Source organism: Calidris pugnax, unplaced genomic scaffold (genome assembly GCF_001431845.1).
Source record: "Calidris pugnax isolate Ruff unplaced genomic scaffold, ASM143184v1 scaffold4, whole genome shotgun sequence".
Classification (NCBI taxonomy): Eukaryota; Metazoa; Chordata; class Aves; order Charadriiformes; family Scolopacidae; genus Calidris; species Calidris pugnax.
Genome location: NW_015090781.1, coordinates 4,156,653 through 4,180,135, shown reverse-complemented (window position 1 = coordinate 4,180,135; position 23,483 = coordinate 4,156,653). Strand labels below are relative to the sequence as shown.

The 23,483-nt window shown below is 44.5% G+C and overlaps 1 protein-coding gene across 6 annotated transcripts in view; it reads left to right on the top strand.

The window, feature by feature from the left end:
- Nucleotides 1-23,483, top strand: part of SH3PXD2A (SH3 and PX domains 2A) — a 271,290-nt gene that overhangs the window by 217,059 nt on the left and 30,748 nt on the right. The gene's annotated exons all lie outside the window — the stretch shown is intronic.

Sequence of the window (23,483 nt, the reverse complement as noted above, 5' to 3'; positions counted from 1 at the left end):
GCATTTTTAATCTCTCAGTGGGCTTTTATAGCATTTGCATGTTATTGGAAGTCTCCCTGCCTGAGGAAAACCTGAGCTGCTTGGAGAGACTTGACCTATTCATCTTAACTTGAGTATAGCTGGAGACTCAGGATGGGTAATGTGAACCTGGAAAGACCCATCACTGACCATTTGAAACCCTAGGATTAAACTTGAGGCCAACTTATTCAGTACCCTGGAAACCGCTTTGAAGAATCAGTATTTCTGGGTGCGGCAGGGGGAAGACTGCACACACTGACTCAGGAGAGAGGTGGTGAAGGTGGTTTGCTTCTTCCCCTGAAAACAGGATCAGGAATCTGAGACAGTTTCTTTGAGGTTTTGTTCTTAATACTGATTTAAATTCCTTATCATTACTGTGAAGGAAGCTCTCTGCAGAGTATGAAGAACCAAAATTACGGGATGGCTATATGCTCAGGGTGAGGTTGCATATTATTCCTTTGCTTCAAGTAGACCTTCTGTCACCAAAATGCCTTTGAAATAAAAGTAGAATGACCAGAAATGAGATGCTATTTCCATCAACAGACAAATGGGATAACTGAGCCCTATAGAAAATGCCTTTTTTTTTTTTCTCCCCCTGAGCACAGCAAGAACTGATTTCTGTACCAATTAGAAATTAAATTACACACTTGGTCATTCCAGATGTCTTTGGTGTATTTTTGGAGCTGACTATATGCTTCCTGGGCTGTTGGTTTTAAAATAAGAAATGAGCCTCTCGGGGTTGGCGTGTGAACCCTTCCACTCAACTGAGAGCTGGGAAGTTAAGTATCTCTTTTGCAGAACTATCCAGGTTTGAGAGCCAGCCACATGAAAGGGTGTTGCTTTCCCTGTGCCACCCCAGAGTCTCCCTTGCAAACAATCCTAAACGGAAACCAACATCCCCCGATGAGGACACTGCCCACAGAATGGGCGTGAGGGAGCTTGGAGACTGAACGGTTCTGGGGTGGCTTGCAAGATGCTTGCTGAGGCTGGTTTAAATTTGGCTCAGGCTACCAGGAATTGTTGTGTAGTGGCATTTGAGGGGAAATGCTGGTGGTTTCAGGGAAGCTTCCATTACAGATGAGATGTAGCCACCCTTTGCAATGCTGTGGCAGATGGCAGTGTTGAGGCCTCCTTGAATGGTGTGTTTCAATTGCACAAGGGCCTTTTTCCATCCATTATGTGCAGCTGCAGCACAGGCTGAGTGCCTGGGCATGTGCTTTTCTTCTTGGCAAGTAAGTTCTGGGGGCCAATGCAGCAACAAGAATAAAAACTGTGATTGAGCCAAACTCATCCACACCTCAGTGAAGGCTGCAGGCTGCCAGGTAAGCCACTCTAGCTTCTGTAAAATAACAATGCCAGGTCCTTGGTATTTCAGGAACACCATCTGCTTCAGCTGAAACTTGGTTAAACTAGTAATTCTTCTCGCTATCCCTAAATCATAATCCTTCCTCTATTTCTTCTTTGCCTCTTGGTTAAGCAGACTCCGGAGTGCACCATCCCCAGGTAAATTTGGTAGAAACTTAAGCGTGTGTGGGAAGGGAGGCCTGAAATGAGGATAGCTGAGTGAAGGTGCAGATTAGATGCCTTCCTTCCTGGGTATCATTTATTCTGCTGTGTTTCTTGTTCCTTTCCACTGACCTTCTGTATCTTCTGTGGAGAATCCCCTGTGATTAAAGCGTTTTGATCTTTTGTGGTAGCTAAATCCTCTGTTAATTTCGCCTGTCAGGACCATATTCTGATGTAAGGAAATGTAACACAGCATGTTTCTCGGTTTTAAGGAAATCAGAATCCTGTGTTTCTGTGGGACTGAAGTTTTGCCCTAACTTTGACAATATGATGCTGAGGCATTTTTCTGTGGCTGCCTCAGACTTGTGCCTTGATCAGGTCTTGGTGGATGGACCAGAATTGCACTTATAAGGTAGAGCTCTGGAGTCAGACCATCCATTGGTACTTAGTGTTTTTCTTGCAAGTGAGTTGGCAGGAGAGAGCCTTGATTGCTGTAGTTGAGCCTGACCTAGATTGGTAAAAGCAGCCATCACTTAAAAAAAAAAGCAAATTTAACAACTGTAGTCACCCCTGTTGAACTGGGGCCACAACAGAGGTCAGAACTGCTTATCTTTGACTTCTGAAGCTGAACAATAACTCTTTCTGGGAGAAAGTGTTCTAGTTCCTGGAGATAACAAAGTTCCACTAAATGCTTACCTGTGGCCAACTCCTACTTTGGATAGACCATTCCACTGGTGATATAACAAATAACCACAGAAAGAATGGCAGAAGACAGTAAAGCTCACAACGTGAAGTGACTCTGGTGCTTTTATTTTGGTGGTACATACTCCTGTGGAATGTATCTGTAGCCTCAGCAATATCCAATTCATAACAAGTCCTTCGCGTGTTTTTGGAGAGTGAGGAGAGAGAATCAGTTATGACAAGCCACTCTTTTCTTCCTTCTGAGGTTTAAATGCAGGATAAAAAAGGAAAGATAGAGGAGTGATTCATTGCACAGGCTGCACTGTTAATCCCATGAAGTTTATGTGAGCACTCTGTGGCCAGCATCCTTGAAAACGCTCCAGGTGCATTAGTTACAGGAGGTGTCCTGTGGCCTGAAAGGCAAAGGAATGTTAAAATTGACTTCTTTCTTGATGTCAGCTGCTGAACTGTATCCCTGTGTCATGCACCCTTTCTCTGTTACTTAATTTTTGCCTCCTGCGCTCTCTAGTGTTTGTGCTAATGTCTAGTGTGAAGGAGAAAAATGAGTTGCGTAACTGGTCATGCTTTCCATCCATCTTTCTCTGCTCTTTGGCTGCTTTACATTCAGGGATACCAGCAATGAGGCAGTGATTGACTGGACTTGTACAATTTTGCCAGTAAATGGGTGTGAATAACAGCTTTGCTCAAGTCAGCAAATAACTCTTGATCATCTTAGTTCTTATAATTGGGTGCCCGATTGGGCTTGATGTTTGTGTGCACCTCTCCATAGAATCATAGAATTGTCCAGGTAGGAAGGGACCTTTAATATCCCTTAGTCCAACCATCACCCTAACTCTGATAAACCCATCACTCACCTATGGCTCTAAGCACTATGGCAACCCGGCTTTGAAATCCCTCCAGGGATGGGGCCTCAACCCCTGCCCTGGGCAGCCCATTCCAATGGGCAGTAAACCTTTCCATGGAAAAATTGTTCCCAATCTCCAATCTGAACCTCCCCTGGTGCAACTTGAGGCCGTTTCCTCTTGTCCCATGGCCTGTGACTTGGGAGCAGAGACCGACCCCCCCTGGCTACACCCTCCTTTCAGGGAGTTGGAGAGAGCCAGAAGGTCTCCCCTCAGCCTCCTTTTCTCCAGGCTGACCCCCCCCAGCTCCCTCAGCCTCTCCTCATCAGACTTCTTCTCCAGACCCCTCCCCAGCTCCGTTGCCCTTCTCTGGACCCGCTCCAGCCCCTCAATGTCTTTTTTTGTGGGGAGGGGCCCAAACCTGAACCCAGCCCTTGAAGTGGGACCTCACCAGTGCCCAGTACAGGGGGACAATCGCCTCTCAAGTCTTACTCACCATACTAATGAGTGAGACCATGTCTCAATATGGGCCATATCAGATTGTTTTGGGGTTGGTTTTGGTTTGGTTTTTTTTGCTGGATGTGTACAGCTTCATAATCTTCCCTGGAACGACAGCGCTGTGCCTCCTGTCACATGCTCATGACAGGATGTTGCGTTGGCATGGCATGTGGTGCCCCAAGCCATGCAGTGCAGAAGCAGTGGGCACGCATTTGGACCTCGCTCCGTTCACTGACAGCTCATGAAATTCATAAGGCAGCAGTAGCCAGGAAGCTTCCGAGTGCGTAGGAGGCTGACCGCCGTTACGCAGCTATCCTGTTTTGTTTCTCCACTATCCGGGGCTGGAGAACTTGGAAGTGGATGCTGGCAAAAGCGAAACCTTCTCACAAGACTCTTACTCTGTGCTTGGAGAGCTAAAATCACGTTGTGAAGTCTAAATCTGTAGTGGAATTTGATGATGTTGATTTAAGGGGTCCAAGAACCATGGTAGAAGTACATTTTAAAAATAAAAATGTAAGGTGTTGACTGGCTGGGAACTGTTGAGACGCTAGCGGAGTCTTTTCAGCAAGTGCTTTCAATTTGTATTTGGATGTTCGTCTGTCCTCTTCTGTTTCAAAGCCAGTAGTATCTTGTAGGTGGAATTTTGCCCAAAAGCGTTCAGAAGTTACCATTTGAAGGCTGGTAGGAGAGAACGGAGAGGCAGAGGACTTCATGGTGTGACCGAGTAGGGGCTGAAGAACTGGCAGCAGCGCAAACTTGCCACTTCTGCTCAAGCCTGGTTTCTGAATAGGTGGCAGAGGCTCTGGAAAATCAAAGTGCAGTTTCTCATGGAAATGAGGAGCAGGCTTGAGGTGAAACAGGAGCCAAGTGCCCAGCCTCCCTTCATAGAACTGGAGTTCTGACGTTCTCAACTTGTCACTAAATTGCCTTTTCCCAACATCACATCTCTTCTGTGCAGTGGAAGGTCCTTGGTGGGCAGCCGTGGTGTGAATACTGTTTGCTCCACTTCATTCTGCGTTGCACTTAGTAGTACATCTTGCTGATGATTGTCACTCTTTTATTAGTGTTCTATAGCGTTCACAGGAATAAGCTGTAAATGTCATGTGGCTCCTGAACTACACTTACAGAGCTACACATGGGTTCAAGATGAGAAATGAAGTTTGCAATCCAGACTTTCCCAAAATAGGAGGAATGTGGGTTGTGTTCTGTCTAGCGTTTTTGTTTTGGATAGGAGGCTTTTGGTTAATGTCAGTCTTGGAGGAGGGGAAAGCTGTCAGATGCCACAGGATCCCAAATGCTCTTTGTACAGTGGCTACAGCCAGAGACACTGGAGTGTTGGGTTTCTGCTGAATTAGTGAGCGACTTCTTAATCATGTGACAGCAGCATCAGGGTTTCCTGGCAAAAAAAAAATTGAGAGTAAGCAAAAACTAGTGTGTGTCCTGATAGGAACGTGCAGAAACAAATAATGTTTCCTAAGGCATGTGTGCAGATATCAAAAGGTTAACTTGTGGCTGTCTTTCTGCATCCAGTTTCTAAATCCCTACTGAAAACTTTCCCATGCAGTTTTAGGGATACAGCCATCCTCTTTCCCATCAACAACTCCTCCCTTCTGCTTTTTGCAGGGTTTTTACTACTTATAGCCCATAGTAATCCAGCTTGAACATCATCATGGATTTGATGCCTTCCTGTGGAATATGACAAAAGCCTTGCTTGTGTCTTTAGTTCCCCGGGCTCTGACTGAACAGCCTGATGGCTGTTTGGGCAGGAGCAGTTCACGTACAGATCAGGTCTCCCCATAGCAAAGAGAAGTAGCCCCTTCTCCCTGAAGCTGAGTGATCTGAAATGTGTCTTTTCACACGCTATGAAGTGGCTGCTCTTAACTGTGGCACGTATCCAAGCCATCGTGGAAAATCTGGGCACTTCTACTGATGGCTTTGGCATGCCAAGAGTGAAATTCTTGGAGCTCAGCACCTTCCTCTTCCTCCCTCTCCTCTTCAAAGCCTGCAAAAATAAAAAAAAAAAACCTAACCACCTGAGCTGTGAGCGGGATAGGCATTATTGCTGGCTTCTTTCCTGTAACTAGGATATACTGTATTTTGAAAACAAAATAGAGCCATTCTCCCCCTCTACCACCATCCCCTATGCTGGAGCGGGTCCAGAGAAGGGCGACAAAGATGGTGAGGGGTCTGGAGAATAAGTCTTATGAGGAGAGGCTGAGGGAGCTGGGGTTATTCAGCCTGGAGAAGAGGAGGCTGAGGGGAGACCTTATTGCTCTCTACAACTACCTGAAAGGAGGGGGTAGAGAGATGGGGGTCGGTCTCTTTTCTCAAGTCACAGGTGACAGGACGAGAAGAAATGGCCTCAAGTTGTGCCAGGGGAGGTTCAGGCTGGATATTAGGAAAATTTTTTTCACTGCAAGGGTTATCAGACATTGGAATGGGCTGCCCAGGGAGGTGGTTGAGGCACCATCCCTGGAGGTGTTCAAAAGACGGGTTGATGTAGTGCTGGGAGGTCTGGTTTAGTGATGATACTTCTTGTTTGTTGTGTGGGTGTCTATTTTTGTCAGTTAGGTTGACGGTTGGACAAGATGATCTTTAAGGTCCCTTCCAACCTAGAAGATTCTGTGACACCTCACTACCCTTCAAAAACCTGAATGTTTGACATAATGGCTTCTGGCTGGAATGTCCCTTGTAAGACAAGCTGGGCTCAAGCTGTTCTTCCATTGATGCCCTTTTCCAAGCTCCCCAGAAGAGGGTGAGTAGCTGTGTGCTGGCAGGGCTCCTCGTGGTGGCATCCCTGAACCCAGGGAGCGAACGGGCAGCACCTCAGCTGGATGGCCTCCTCACAGTGAGCATTGCTCGAGCAGCAACCTCCCCTCTCCAGCCTTGCAAGGGCTGTGGTTATGCTCTTGGACTACACAGCCAGAGGAAAAAAAAATCAAGATCCTAATGGAAAACTTCTTGGAAGACTGAAACTACTCCTGCACATCTGTCCTCCTTTGGAAAAGGTATTACGTGCTGAAGTTATGAAATATTGTCAGAGGGGAAAGTGCTCTCTGCTCTCCAAAGATCCAAGAGCATCGAAGTGAACATACACGGGTCAGCAGCGAATTGCAGGGTTTGAAGAGCCAAATACCATATTCTCCAACTACGCAGAGAACACGAGCACGGTTTTGCCAAAGACAGTAAGTTGATACCTACTGGCCAGGAACTGATTTCACTGCCCAGCTTCGTCTAATTTCATATTAATGTGAAAAACAAAGATTTACTCAGACTCGGTGTGACTGGCCTCACAGGATGAAGTGGCATATAAAGATATTTAATATAGCCTACAGCTTTCTGTAGTTCAAGTTTCTGTGCACTTCCAATTAATTTATTATTGTAGATGTTATGTGCCCATTTGGAATCCCCCTCTGTTCATATTTAAAATTTGACTGTATTGTTAAAAGCACTGAGAACGTCAGGGTTTCTGGGGAGGGTTTTTGTACTGACTAGCCTAGCTTTGATGTACTTGCCAAACATCTGTGTGCTTTCTATATATTTTCCCCTTGCCTTCAGAAAAAGGATGGTTGCGTTTATTTGTGGATGAAATACTTTGCTAGGAATGGCTGTAAATCTGAAGAGCTGAAAATTGTCAAGTGAACTCATAGACAATAGTAACAGAGGATAAGGAATTAAGCCTGGTATGCAGTCTGGAAAAATTAAAATTCTTCAGAATTTTTTATTTTTTTTCCACTGGCATGGTTATATCTAGAGACTGGAAATCCAGCAAAGCTTCTGATTTGGAAACTTGAAACCACTGCAAAGTGTGAACGTTGTGGTGAGACTAGTGCAAGAAGGACTGGAAGGTGCTGGAGTTCTTGTTAGCCCAGGTTGTGCTGTGTGGGCAAGAGCTCACTGCTGCTAGAGATGTCTGTTCTCCACCTAAATCTTCTAATGCCCCATCAAATCATCTCTGCTTTACATGAGCAGTGACATTACTAATACTTACTAATGTTAAACTGGACACTCATGTTGTACAGTTAAAAGCTTTATTGTTAAAAAAAAAGCCACGATGTATAAACCCAAAAGACAGCCTGATACACTTGAGTTGGTTTTGGCATTTAACTACAATTCACTGTGATTTATTATTTTTTCATACTTTCTTGATGGGTCAGTTATGAAGTGGCTAAAGGAATGCTGATATTTAGTGAAATAGATAAGAAAGGAACTCCATATTCTATTTTTTAAATTTTCCTATTAGATGATACTATCACTGTAATAACAGCTTGTAATATTTCTGTTCCCTTCTAAAAAAAAAAAAATAAAGAAATTTAAAACCACAAAAAAATCCCTACCTTGAGAAATTGGGCTATTTGGAGCCCTGTGTTTCTGGAGGATACAGACTTTCTAGAAGGGTACTGTGTCTGGAGTAGCAACAGCTTGATTCCAGATGCACAATGTGATTGAAGTATTGGGTTTTAAGGTAGGAGCTTGACTTGGACATACAATTGTATCTGTAGGTCTGAGCAGACTCCTCAAGACACTTGTGACACTGATGACCAAGGGCTGCCTTTGCTTGCAACTGGCTTTCTGTAAATCCATCCTCTTATTGAGCATTCCATTGTGATTCAGAGTAAGGATGCTTTTGGCATGTTTTCCACGTTGGGATTTAGCTAATCTGAGTGAGAATATCAGCCCTTCAGGGGTGTTTCACAAATCTCATTCCCAGGGATCTCCATCTGCCAGCTTGGAAGTGCCGTATCAGTGCTCCAGAAAGGAGTGTTGCTGGTGCCTGTGGTGGTGCTCAACAAGCATGGGCTCAGCCAAGGAATGTGCCCTTAATAGAGCCGGGGTGCCCCAGATGTATTTCGTGTATCGGTACAAAGCAGAGCTGTCTAATCTGCCGTGAGTCTCTCCAGCCACGCGTGTGTTTGGCTTGGACGCCGTTAGCCCTGCTCTCAGAGCCCGAGTGTGTGTTGGCAGCAGGGAATCGTTGTCGCAGAGTAATTCCGAGCACAGAGGAGTCAAACCAAAGTTCATTTTGTTCTTTTTCTTCAAACTTGCAGCTTGCTTGAGCGGGCAGGGGGTGCGTCAGTCGCTTTTCTTTTTGGTGGTTTTCTTTTTTTTTTTTTTTTTTTTTTTTTAATCAATACCTCATCTCTGTCGTAAGAAGTCTGTTGCTATATCTGAATGAAATGTTGTACTCCTCAGACTTCTGGCTCTGGCTAAAGACAGGCACTTCACTTGCAAAGCAGGGCTTTCTGTTGATCTCTTTTTTTTTTTTTTTCTTTTTTTAAATTGTATAGCTACAGACACAGAAACAATGATCTGGGGTTCACACTTTGCTTGCTCTTCTGCATATCTATTTCTGTTCTAAACATAATAGAAATGGCTGAGGTAGTCTGCCCTAGCAATGCTTCTTGGAAGCTGAAGACCAAAATTAGTCTTAAGACCTGGTGCAGTACTTACCTGTGCAGCTCTGAGACACACACCCTAAGGTATGCTAGCAGTGCTTGAAGGCAGGGCTGTTGATATATACTTTATTCTTTTGTTGCTGCTTGGTAACTTTGTGACTGGGAAAGGATTACCAACATTTCATTGAAGGAATGGTGGCCTTAAGCAGCGGATGAGAAATCCCCTGAACTTCAACCCAAAACCAGTCCCTGACCTTAGCCCAACGTTTGGGGTAGGCAGGTAAGCTATACTGTAAATTCCTGTATGTATTTGGGCTGGAAATTGGTTTTGTGACTTCTTCCCCAGCCACAAAGGCTTCATCCCACTTTTTTCCTACTTGCTATGCAATACTTGTGCCCCTTGCACACCCTCGTTTAGGTTGGAGAGGATGGAGATGCAGTGTTCTTACTTCACCGTAGTGAAACCTTTGTAGCTAATTTCTAGGACCTCATCTGGAGAAGCCGCTCTGCTTGGTTGGCTCTAGCTCAGGATTTGAAAGCTGAGCTGCAGATAAATAAGCATCGGCTCATCCAAAGGCCTGAGACACAGTTGGAAGGAAAAAGCAAGTGGGGCTGGAAGTGGCAGCGCAAAGCTGTGATGAGTTAAAGGCCCAACGGCACCATGACACAGGCAGGGCCTCAGCGAAGGAACAAGCGGCTCCTTGCAGATGGGGTTTTTATCTCTTAAAGATGTTGCTCACTCCTTGGCTCTGCTCCTCAGCTGAGCAAAGTGCTTGAGCCTACACTTGACTAGAACACGTAGTCTGGGGGCATTTCACTGTTTTCCTGCAAAATACCTCTACTGAACAGGAGACTATAGCCTGCTCAGGTTATCCAGAGCAAAAAAGTTTCCTATTTTTATAAATAAGTAAACTGCAGTGTGGATCTTCTTACAGTTGTGAAAATAGAGGTGGAAATGGCATGAAAGATGAGGAACTCCGTTCCTTTGTGGTGCTGGGGAAGCACTGCACTGCTGAGGGAGAGGAAAAAGTGGTACGGAAGCGAAGTCAGCTGGTTAATGGTTTTGCCAGAATCAAGGAAAAAAAGGGATGTGGGTGTGTGGTTTCTGCATCTCCTAGGAGAAGGAGCAGGGGGAGAAACGGGTCCTGGAAGAAAGTCATAGCCATGCTGACATCTGTAAGTCACATCAGCAAATGTGTCAAATGTCCTACTGAGCTCTAAGGTTACTGTAATGAGTATTATCTTCTCCTTGGAGATCAGGACTTCAGAAACAAATGTGAGCAAAATTGCCTAATTGCTTCTTGCAGTGGGAAGGTGCTTGAGACCCTCTCCATCTGTCACACCTCATTTGTCGCATCCAAGTAGAAGCAGATCACATCCCCTCATGGGGTTAGGTGTTTTCAGGCTCTGGGAGAACATGGATTTGTTTTTCTCAGACTAAAAAACAGGTCATTAAGTCAAACCATGCTTTGAAACTTCAGTGGTGGTGATGCTCAAGGCTGGGGCTTGGTCACTCTGACCGCACTTGCCAATGTGATAGGCTGACAGAAATATCTGGATCATCCTTTAGTTTTTATGGGATTCCTGGAAGGTATTCCCAAGGTAACTGCAGAAGCTTAAGTGGCAGGGAGAAACTGGAAAAACAGAATTAAAATCTAGCTAGACAAATGTTGCAGGTTTGAAGACTTCCACCTTTCTGTTACCTAAATCTTCACCAAGCATTTTGGGAAGCAGATTAGATGTCTGTATGGTAATTCCTCATATATTGGTGGCTGGTGTCTGAGTTTCTGGAATAGCCTCCATAATCTAACTTCAGCTATGGAAAAAAGCCATGTTTCTCAGAGTGGGTAGTCTGGTGAAGGTTATTAGGCCAGCACTGGTGAGCCAGGTGATGTGGCATTAACGGCTTGTGAGATGCAAGAGTGCAGAGCAGATGTGGAATCTCCTTTGAGTCTTCATTTTCTTTCAGCTTCAGGTGTGGACTAGCACACATGGACATAGCTTAGAGTTGAGATGATCATCTGTCAGCACGTACTAACAAATGGAAGCTTTTTTTGGGACAGAGAATTAAGCCCTTAGCTTTACATGGTGCTGAAATTGACTTTTTCCAAATTTTATTAAACCAATTCCTATTATTGCTTGGTATCTGGGTGAACTTGTTTATTAGCAGAGCATATTGGAAAAACTTTTTTTTTTTTTTTAGAAATTAACATGTTAATACTGTGTAATTAATACTTGCTAATAATTAACATGCAAGTATATAATTAACTGCAAATATAGTGTGTGGCCATTCCCAAAATAAGCACATCAAAACACTTGCTTTATGTGTGTTGTTACCAGGGAACCCCACTGATGTACCAGCAACTGGTGACAAATAAGTCAGTTATATTCATGGAGATCATGCTTTTTTTTGGCTTGCAAGCACAAAAGTGCTATATTGTATCATGGGACTGAGGAACATCAGGAGGCAGTTTTGAACCTTCTGGATCAGTCAGTTACTAGCCAGAAGATTGACGAAGAAATTCATCATGGGACTAGTGTGCTTTGGAGGGGGCTCACACTTAGTGTTGAGGGTCTCTGCATAAATTCAAAGGGGATTTGGGTGTGATGTTTGTCATTCCCAAAAATGTGTGGGTTTGGTTGGCTTCTGCAGGCTGCACTGCATGATGTTTTGTCTGAGAACTTGGTGTGTGTTGAAGAGCTCATGCAAAAAAGGGGCAGAGGAGTAGATATATCTAAAATGCATTGGGAAATCCTCTTCTCTAGTAGGGATTTAGCAGCTACAGGAGCATGTACTTTTCCTTCTACCCAGTTTGGCTTCTTCCCACTGTGTAATCCTTCCCCGTAGCCCCTGGGAGGGAGGCATGCTGAGGAAGCTTCAATTTGTTAGTCATCCTTAAATGTGCTAGTAGTCCCTTTGATCTTGCTGGAAGTGCGCTGTTGCATATGCTTCAAGTTGGTGTATCAGTGAACTCCAACTTACCCTTCCAAATGTGTACACATGGTCACTAAATGGGATGTTTTGGAATAAATTTTCAGGCCGTATAAGCTTTTTGTTAAACCAGAGCGTTCCAACATCGTAATTAGTATGTCAGCTAACGGACCTATCCAAAGACTTATTTACTATCCAGGCTGTTTTACATAGCGAGAGCTATGCTTCTGTGACCTGTTTGTTTTTTATGGCAGTGCCTAAGGCCCAGCTGAGATCAGGGTCCTGTTGTGCTAGACATTTAGGCCTTGTCTCCAGAGAATGGAAGCCTACATAAGGGAGGGACAAAGGGAACGCTGTTCCAATTTGGGAGGTGGGGGAGGGGAAGGGAAGTAACTGAGACTTGGAAATTGGGGATGGGGAAAAACTCCTCCCACGAAAAACAAAATTGGCCTGCTTCTCAGCTCTCTTAGAGAGAACTCCCCAAAGCTGGGCCAGCTCCCCAGCAGCAGGACCGTCCTCTCTCTCAGCTTGCAGTGAACGTGCGGCCTCCGCGCTCCATCGCTGACCTTCCCTGGAATGAGAAGGGAAATCAATGCATTTTGGGGAAGAATGGGATGAAAAAAATTAAAAGAAAAAAGGTCATCAATCTGCCAAGAATGAGATCCTGAAAAGCACAAGGTTGCAAAATGCCTGAACTCAAGGTTTTCTATGACGTTAGCATCAGAATGACTGGGGACTAGCAGCTGCCTGTGCAAAGAAAGAAGGAGATCTGTGGAAAGTATCGCCCTTACAGCAGAGTCAGGCCAGAGGTAGTTAAAGGCAGTCCAGCGTGTCCTCTTCTGGTGGCCTTGTGCTGGGGAGAGGGAAGGGTTTAATCTTGCAGGCACTTATAGGGTAAGCTTAAGTGACTTACTGTTAAAAAGATAAACACTGTGCCTCTATATCATCAGTCTAACAGGTTTAGGTAATCCCTTACTGTGCTGCTTATTTATTTTAAATGGTGCTGTATTGTATAATGCATGTGTGCTTGTAAGGGAGGGTCTGCAAATCTCAGCTTTTTGCCCAAGGACAGCGTTACTCTTGCCCTTGTTTCACGGTTGATTTATTCCTAATGGAAAGGAATAAGCCTCACAATGATGTATTTGTCTTGTCTCAGCTCTGCGGAACGCATGGAGATTGACAGCTCTTCTGTATCTCACATCATTAATTTGCCTTGCTAACCTTTATTTAGTGTCAGAAGATCAGCCTCGCTGATTGCTGCCAGCAAATCTGTACCTAGTGCCTGTTCTGGCTTTGTTTGATTAAGCTGGGAGAGTCAGAAAATGAAAATATTTAAATATTGGGACTTGGGCTTCCTGCACACTTAACTGTGCCGCCTGGAGGCAGACCGGCAACCAAGGCCACCGGCGAGCCAGCCTTTCTCTATGAAGAAGGTGTTAATAGGAGTGTTGCTGCTGGTGTTCCCATAGTGGAGGGCTACTCAGTGGGGTGTTTCTAGCCTCTCCAGGCAGAGCTCCAAGGTCTCTGCTCGTGGTCTGGGTTGCCCTTCTAGTCTGTAAGGAGCACCAAAGATAAAGTATCACAGAGTCCCAGGGGAGACAACCGAGCAAGCCCCAGGGAAATGACATGCTTACTGCCACGTAGCAAAAACCCTGCAAAGACTTTTAAGGAAAGCGTGCAGCTTTCTTATCCAGGGGCTAAGCCAGAATGACCAGAAACAAGTGCTTAGGTACCTGGCTGCATGCTGAGTATTTTCTGCAACGTAAGAGGAGCGTGTTTTTGCTGAGGGGGGAGAATAGGCATCTTACCAGAGGTTTTTGCCTCATTAGCTGTCCTACATTCACCTTCTCTTCTGCTGCTGCTGCTGCGCCTTTTTGTTAGAGGTGATGGAACCAGATACCCCAGCAATTCCTATTTGCTTTTTTGACGTCTATATGGATGAGCTCAGTTTTCCCCTTTCTAAAGGTGAGTGTCCCCTTGTGTTTCCACTGGCACTGGCTGTTCTCACTCTCTGGGTCTTCATGATGGATAAAGAGAAAAGACAAATTACATTCCCCTCTTTTTCTTTTTTTTTTTCCCCTTCTTCCAGTTTTCCATAACCTGCTCAAAATGGGTCTGGTGCAGTTTCCTGCAGCATAAAATACAGTAGCAAGCCTAAGTCCTTAAATTTTAGGGAACTCTGGAAAAACCCTTCAGAAAACACTGAATTGGGTTTGTAATCTCTTCTGGGGAGTGTCGGTGATCCTACTTGCCCATGTATGTCCTTGTTCAATACAATGTAGTTCATTAATTGGCAGCCCGCTAACGCACCGGCTGCTCTCCTGGCCTGCTATTCATCACTCTGGTACTCATTTCCGAAGCTGTCATTTCCTGCAGCCTTGTGCAGGCAGCTCTTTGAGGCTCAGCTCCCGGGGTCACTGCAGAAACACGGCTTGAATGGAGCTCGGGAGGAAAGCAGTGAAGTGGTGTCAGAGGGAGAGCAGAGCATTCAGTTTGGCTTACATCAGTATTTGTGATAAGGTACCATCTGGGCTACAATCTTGCCAGATCTAGCTAATAAGTAGAGCTGGGCAGGAGTTGTATCTCGATGGCAGAGCTTCAAGGAACAGCCAGGATATGGAAATGGCAATTTGTGAGATGGTTATCCAAGCACTGCAGAGCTGTGCTGCTCTCCACAATGTCGTGGGCAGCAGCAAACCAAGGTGTCTCCGTTCCCTTTAGCAGGAGTGTTGTGGTTCAGAAAGATCCCATAAAAGCTGTTTGTAAAAGGCAATGTTTTTAATCGGGTGACTCAGCTGTGCTTCAGACTGAACTGATACCATTGTTTGGTTGCTTTGTCCCCTGACTTCTGCTGGATATAGTATAGCCTTTGTTCCTTGCTTCAAGCTCTTGCCCAGTGTTGCTCTGTTCTGTCCTGACATAACTGCCTCAAAGGTGGCAGAAGTATTTTTGACTGAAATATGGGATTCCTGTACAAATTTTACACCGGCACCTGGAATGCTGTTTGATACTTTGGTCTTTTTCCTGATTCTGTGTGGTTTTGAGGATTTCCCCATAAGCAACTGACACCATGTTCTGTACAAACTTCAGAATAAGAAATTAAAACAAAAGCAACTTTTGTCAATCTGCAGGAAGTAAATATTGGCTATTCTCTGCTGCCTGTGAAGGCTGTTTCCTATCAGCTGGAGCTGGGGGTCTGTAACTTTTTTAAACCGCTAGGAAGTAATTTGTAATCTTTGGACAAGATTACTCTGAGGCCCATCTGAAAGCTTATTCATGTTTTCCTAAAGAAAGCTTGGACACAAAATGTGTTTGCTTTAAGATTAAGTCCTGTGAATGTAAAGGAAATTACTTGTGAGCTTGACTGTTGCACCCTGTTGGCTGACCACAGAAAACACACAACCCCACAACTGGTAATGACTAATGGAGAGTCTCCCTGGGCTCCTGGGGCTGAGCTCCCCGTGCCCTGTGGGATGGAAAGCCATCTGTGTGCATGCCTTTACTGTAATCATTTGTTTGTGGCTCTGGAAAAATCTGCTGCAGGAGGTGGCTGTGCTGGCATGGCCTTTCTGAAGGTGGTGGGTTACTTGTCTGCTGCCACGGGCTGGGTTTGCCCACCTGATTTCTGTATATTTTGGGCTGTGTGCTGGAGTCCTCTGTCCATGCCCCAGCAAACCCACTTTTGGTTGGGAGCTCTTGTAAATTATTGATTTATTTAAACACGGTGCCTACAGTATCACTTTGGCAGGTTCATTAAAATCTCAGATCTATAGATTTCAACCTTTAAATGATGAGCTGCTGGAGAGGAGGTGGGGGGATAGGGTTTAAGGAGGATGGGAGATGGATTTATTGCTTAACTTTGATCTACGTCTTCCCACCAGTAGAAACGCTAAAGGAGATAGAGGACAGAAATCCTTTTGGAAGTAGAAAAGATTCTGGGCTGTAACTGCACATGGAGGAAGGAAAGTGCCCTGTGACCAGGAGAGCTGTCTCAAAAAACATAAGCAGCAGTTGGCATCCTCCCTGGTCAACTTATGAGACCTACTGAAGTAAAGAAAACTTTGGGGGAAGGGAAGAAGGAAGGAAGATACTGTCCAGTGGCACTTGTTGCCCATAGAGACTTAATGCACAAGTTTTTATAGTCTGTGTGCCCTCTAGCAATCTTACGTTGCCTTGTAGTTACTAACATCACACAGACTGCATTTTGAAGTGTAAATCTATCACTTTCCAAGAGGAAAAAAGCTTGCAAGAAAAGCTGAAAATTAATATGTAGTGTGACCAGAACTTGAGGTCAGACAGGAAATCCTGTTTCCAAGCAGATCAGATGGAAAAAAAGGAAAATCTCTGATCAGTAAACAGGTATTTTCTGTAATAACTGAGTTGGTACTGTGGGTTGGATGGCAGAACCACATTGGCCACTATCCTAGGGCAAGTCTGTAACCTCTTGAAAGCTACTGGGCTATGGGTGGACCTTATTTTACTCCAATTGCTGTAAATACCCAGCATTCATGGGCTAGCAGCTGCAGCCGGGCTGCTTGTACAATATTAAAGGCCCACCTAAACATAGCTTTGTTCTTTGCTGTGATTGATGAGATATTTCCTCTGAGCAAAGCCCTCCCTCTCTTAGTTTTTGTACTTACACTGAACAAAGACCGTGAGTCGCAAACACGTTGGGTTATGTGGAATGCAGCTCACATTGCGCAGGCAGTTTCATAGTTAGGTGTTCTTGAAATCGAGTAAAACAGGAAGGGAAAGATTATTTCAAACTTATTTTTAGAAGACATCAGGATGTTTGAGCCTTGGCAAACCTTTTTTTTTTTTTTTTTTTTGTAACTTCTTGGGTGCTGACTGGCCTGTAGATCTGGCTGACTCCATTGCTTTGTGGGTCCCCTAATGTCAGCCATCTGGGGATGCTGGCCAACACCTTGGGCATCTTGGCTGTGTGTGTTTTTGGGCCTTGGGGAACCTTTTTTTTTTTTTTTTTTTGGTAACTTCTTGGGTGCTGACTGGCCTGTAGATCTGGCTGACTCCATTGCTTTGTGGGTCCCCTAATGTCAGCCATCTGGGGATGCTGGCCAACACCTTGGGCATCTTGGCTGTGTGTGTTTTGGAGCTGGCCATGGGCAGGCTTAGCAAGTGGTACTTTCATCTGCTTCTGCCTGAGAGAGCCTGGGGTATTTGGCAGTTTAGGGGAAGCTGGTGACCTGGAGCGTGATGGAACTTGATTTGGGATTTACAGGCAATGTCCAAGACTTTTCCATAGCTGTTAATGTAATAGGTAGTGCATTTACTCCCTTGCCTTAAGGACACAACTTGTGTAATTTGTATTGGATTATATGATGGCTTTGTAGATGTACGTGCCAATTCTTGAGAACGTGTTTGGCAGATTCCTCCATTCCAGCTGTGTCAATACACAAATCTGAGGTCCTTTTTTGAAACAGGGAGGGGAAGCCCCTGGGTAACAATCGGGCCGTAGCAAATAGCTGCAGATACAGCACTTGGAGTTTGTAACTATCAGTTTGTATTATCAGAACCCAAAGATAAACTGTGTGCTTTACTTAACTCCACACACATAGAAACAAGAAGTCACAACTGTAATAAGAGATAAATATATAAGAATTTTGCCAAACATGCACCTCTGGAAGGCTTGTCGCCTCCTAGCTTATAAGATTTGAACAAATACAGTAATGTGGTATTTCCTAGCTGTCTAATACTCTGAATATCCATCGTCTCTACTAGTGATGTAACTCATAAAGTATTAGAGCTGAGTTGTATATTATCCAGTTTTCTCTTTTCCCATGAACTTTTCCCATGTTCTGAACACTTCTACTTTTTCCAGAAGTACGAGAAAACATGGTTCCAATCCCAATAGAAGACTAGAGTAATATGTATTTGAATGCAGAGGTCAGGGTGTGAATTTACGTGTGTGTTTATGCATATAATGTGATGTGAAACCAATCCAAGCAAGCTAGTTGTTTAAGCCAGAATCTGAGACGCACTTGGGACTCTGTATTGAGCACTTATGTACACACCTAGTCAGCTGCTTTTGGTCCAGAAAAAACCTGTGTGGCAGCAATAACTAGCATATTTATTCACATGTAGTAGGCCCTCTGTGCCAGCCAGCTCTGTAGCCACAGGAACTGGAGTACAGCAGCAAAGGGATGCATGAACAGCACAGCTGAGAAGCCTCTATCTACTGACACCACAGGTTTAGTAGTAGAGGTGGAGAAAGACAGACTGGAAGGATTAGGATAGCAAATTCATAACCGTATAGACTTAACCTATAGACTGCAGGAATGTGCAGTCTCTCTTTCTTCCTCTTTCAATGTCTTCTCTCTGCACTAAATAATAGAACTCTCACTCCTGTTTAAATATTGAGGGTAGCTTGCTGGGCAGAACGTAGTCTGTGGCTGTGCCACTGCTGTTGAATAGTAGTCATCTGTGGTTTCTACTGTATGTCCTGTCACATGTTCTGGCATATTTGGTACCAGGAGCAAAGTGTTTGCTTATTACATTTCAAATCTTAATGCTTTCCTTTGGGTAGGAAAGCTCATGTTTCTTTAAAAAAAAAATAATAAAAAAAATCAGCTTTTAATGCTATGGTGGAAAACCTGTTTTATAACCCATGTAGAAGCTCCAATTTCCCATGCTAGCCTACCAGGAAAGGAGTGACAGGTCCTCTTTTTTTCCTTTTTTTCCTCTTTTATCTCACATGAGAAAGCTAACAACTCTGCCCCATCACAGTGCTGTGGGCTCTTGGGGTATTCCATTAGCAAATTTAATAAACCTTTTGGAGTTAAGCAGTAACTTGGGGCGGTGAGTTTTATTTATGAATTCCTAGAGCAATACTTGATACCTAGAGTGCAACCACAGTAGTTGCAAGCAAGGTAACAACCATTGCTCTTGACTGAGAGCAGGCATAGACATTTGGGGTTGCAACACTTTGCAAAATGAGGCTCCCATGGGATGTGGGGTTGCCCATGCGAACGGTTGATTGTTGGACTAGATGATCTTAAAGGTCCCTTCCAACCTGGACAATTCTATTAACCTAAACTATTCTGCTTTGGGTATGGCACACAAAGGGCTGTGAACCTGTGCTGTCGATCCTCACTGTGTTAGAGTAGGACGTCAGCTACAAGCACATCTCCATTCCTTGAGCATGGCTTTGTTTGAGACCCATCTTTAAAATGAGACAAACATTGCTTTGTGGCTGCAGTGAAGTCTGCAGTACACACAGGCTGGGAAGCATTATGTGTTTTAAAGATGAAAGCTGCCTTCAATATTTCACCAACCTTAATAATTCATCCTGAGACGACAGCCTTAGTCTGCTGTGCAGTGACTCACACACAGACTGCTGCACCCCAAACTATACTCAGCTCCGTGCTAGGAAGACCTCTTGCATATATCACCATTTTTAAAAGAAAGATGCCTCTTCTGTGAATTGGAAGGATGAAATGCTCAGAAATCGGACAGTGACCTTCATATGAGTGCAATGCTTTAACTCGGCACCTTTGCCAAGTGTGTGGGACTGAAGGAGCCTTTTACAGAGAGCAGAGCCAGCATGTACAGTGATAGAGTCTAACAGCTTATGGACACTGCAGTGAATTCTTAAGAAGTGGGTGTGAGAATATGCTTACTGCAGAAAATCCCTCTTGCAAAACACTACTTCTGGTGCCTTTATATTTCTGCTTCTGCGTATTCTTTGGAGGTCTGTCTGAGGCAATTAAAACTGACTTCCCTGCGTGTATCAAATATACATGTGCTGTGTGGGGAGAGCTCTACAGAGATGGAAGAAGCAAGCACCTTCATCTGCGCAGCAATGCTCTTTAGTGTTTTTTAATGAAGCAGATCGCATCTCTGAAGGAAAGCAATCAGCGTTTGGCATGAAAAGGCCTGTGTGCTGGGTCTGGAAGTGACCTGATTGCATGTAATACTGCTTTGTAGGACAACTTAAGTTGTTGGATTGAAAAAAAAACCCAAGAGATTTACAAGGCAGAAGGCCTTAAAAGGGAGCAGCTCTCTGAAGTCCAAAGAGCGCATGTCAAATGTACCAGACTACTACTTGAGAGGGATTTTTCCTAGACTCTTGAGAGGTGGCGTGTTAAGTATTTGTTTAGAAGAATGTGTAGTCCACTCATGCAGGAGAGATTCCCATTCCCTTTTACAGTGTTGTTATCCTTCTTGTTTACTTTAGTTAAGCTCATAAGTTGACAATCAAGGTCTACAGAGAACTTAATAGTTAAGAGGAGAATCAGAAACCAGTGTTCAGCATGATCCTGAATTTTTTTTTTAAAGTGGCTTGTAGCATCTTTTGATTAGGCAGACTTCAACAGGAATAGCTAGTCTTCCTTTTGATGTGGAGAAAGGGGCAATATTGGAGCATGGATGAGTGAGGATGCATGTAAATGTACAGAAAAATTGCATAAAAGGTAGCCCTTTATGTTCTAGTAGCTTCCCATGGTATGGGTTGTGGGTAACACTTCCTTTAATTCTTTTGCCTTCTGGGGAGAGAACTGGAAATACAATTAGAGAAAAGAACAAGATTTTTAGAATCAAAGTATTTTTGTCACTTATTCACTCTCCACCATGATCAATCTATTTTGTAATCATCATCTTGTTGTGTGTGTGTATGTGTGGCAAATGGAACCTTTCCTCTCTTGGGGAGTGTTGTAGCTCCATGCTGAAAATGCCCAAGTTATCAGAGCCTAGATGGATTCTGTGAGCGTAGAGACATCTTGGCTATTGCCGCTAGAGATCCTGACAAACACCATATGTGTGAGAAAATTGTGCTCCTACCTTAAAAATTAATATTCTTGGTTTAGTATTAAGGCAGGATTTGGAGGAATGCAGCAAAGCTTGAGCTGAGCTTGGTCAGGGTGTAGTGGCCAGAACTCCCTGTGTACCTTCTGTGAGGTTCAAACTCCCTTTGAATCCTCATCAGGGATGAGGGCTCCATGCCACATCATGCTTTAGAGCTGAGTTTTGATGCCTGAAAGATGGGGACATCTGTAAGGGTTAACTCAAGCTGTAAAGCGCTGCCTAATTTTTACAGATGGTGTGAGTGCAAGAGTGAACCTCAGACTGGCTTGGCAGTGCACAGAGATAACTTTACATAATTCCCTGCAGATGTTGCTGCAGAATGGTTTTAATAATGAATTGTGAAGTTGAGCTCAGCTCCAGCATAGAGGGAGAACTCAAAATAAATGCAATGTTTTGTTCCGTGTTTCAAAAGCAAGTTTTCTAACAACATTTCTGTGATGCTCTGGGTTGGGAAAGATGGTAGGGGAGGGGACAAGGCATAGTTTGCACCATTATAGCCCTGACTTTCTGCAAACAAAGGCAAATCTGGCTAATTGGTCTGCAAACCATGAACCCCCATGAACCTGGGGGTGGGGAAAAAGAGTGGTGGGACCAAATGGCAGCTGCCCTAATGCTTCTCATCAGGGGATCGTGCAGAGCAGATACTTCATAATCAGCTGGGCAGAGTTCTGCAGTTCATGGCTGTCATGCATGGACTGTGTTGTGAAAATTGTCTGTGCTTCAGCCATTTTCTGCTAGGAGTTTGTCAATTCTTGCACTGTGCTGTAATTTCCTTTCAGTAGTGTTATGGCTTAGATGTGCTGTCATAATTCAGGTTTTTGCCTCATAAGGAGTGAGCTCCCTCTGCAATGGCTGCTGGGCCACTCAAAGACCTTGCACGTCTTGCTCGTGAGCATCCATTTTTGACTTCTTTGCTGCAGGGAGGTGCTGCTGGAAGTTTTTCAGGCTTCTCAGTTGTTCAGGCTGATTAAGTAAAACATACTTTTTTTCTGTGGACATGCTATTCCAGTGAGCTTCATTGAAGCCTTTCTTTTGTCCTTCTGAGAAGCAAGCTTGAACTGGGAGGAGAGAATTTCAGAGCAGGGGCTTGTTTTCTCTGAACCTGGACAGATGCTGCTGATTTCTCAGTAGTTGCGGAGGTTTCTTGTTTATGCTTTACCCTTGCACTTAGTTTATAAGGGAAGTATTTAGAAAGAAATAATAATCGCCACAGAGCTCATGAGCATTAGGAGCTTTAATCTTAGCGATGGCTTGAAGAATCACAGCAGTTTAAAACCTCACTTAGACGGTTACGTGCTCTGCCTGCACGTTGCAATGGATTTGGTTGAGCTACTTGACTGTAACCTACCTCAAATTTGACTTGAGCTCCAGCTGGTACGTGGGAGCCTGTTCCTAAGATCAGTGGAGTCGTGAGGTTTCATGAGGAGTCATGAGGCCTTTCAGGAGCTGGGAATGGCAGCAATGGCGATATGGGGGAGGCACTTGTACGTGTGCCCGTGTTGCCTTTTAGCAAGGAGCCCTGTTTAGATGGCTGGGGGCTCAGGTACCCTGTGGCCCTAAACATAAGACCTTAAAGTGTGCTCCAAGGCCAGGATGCAGCTCAGTGAGCCAAACCAGAGGAGCTGCATTGCGAAATGGGCTAGCACTGGGTCGGTGTCAGAGCTGTGCGATCCAGCCCTCCAAAGATGGTTTTACCGTGGTTTGAATTTGGCCCAAGCACACATTTTTTTTGAAGTGTAGGCAAGTCCTTTTTGTGCAATTGTGTTTAATTTCTTTCTGAGGAAGAGTTTACATAAACTATTCCAGTCTAATTGGGATCAGCTGAAAGCCAGCTTCTGACATTTTGTGCCTAATTATAAGTGTATGTTAAACTGTGTTTGCTACCCATGTCGATACGTTACTAGTAAAAGAAGGAACAACCATGAAGATGTGTTTTTGAAACGATCTGGCAGATCCTGCGTGTTCGCTGCTGTGGGCTTCGTGGCAGGAGAATCCACCTCCTGCTGAGGGGGAATAACTAAATTTAAACTTTCCAACCATGAGCCTTGTGAAGCAAAGTTTCCAAACCTCTGCTGGGCCAGAAAATGGAAAGCCTTGTCTGAGTTTTGAGAGTAAATAAATAGAGCTACCTAGCAGCTGTGTGGTGGCGAGCAAGGGGTTTGTTGCTTGGCTTACATTGTCTCCCGGCCATAGGCCCTGGGGAGAAAAATGAGGGGTTTTAACTACTGTCCTCTGGTAAAATCTTCCGTAAGAGGATTTGAAATGGACTTGGGTGACTTAGCATGAACACTTGAGCATTGTTTCAGCTGTTTGGTGTCTTTTTTCTTTAAAGAAAGATGCATGTGCATGGTTGCAAGAGCCTAGAGAACCCAGGCCCAGGGCTGCGGCCTCCCAGCTGTGGGGGGACTGCATGGCCGTCACACAACCTGGGCCTTTGCACCAGCAGCAATTCAATAGGGTTTGTGCCCCATCTATTTACAGACTAAGTTGTCTCATAACTGCCTTTGCTCATCACAGCCAGACTTACGAGTGAAATTTGTTGGGTTTATGACAGCCATTAAAGTCTGTAAATTGTTTTTGAGGTGCGTGTATAGCTATTTTCTCAACTCCCTTTGGGGAGGCTGAAAGACTGGTGCTGAACAATAGTTTGCATTGTCCTGACAGAGCAACTTGCATTTGGGGAGGGACACTGGGAGATTGTAAAAACAATAGAAATGGTTTACCTGCTTGACTTTCTATTGCCCTGTGTCTTAACCCTGACCTTACCTG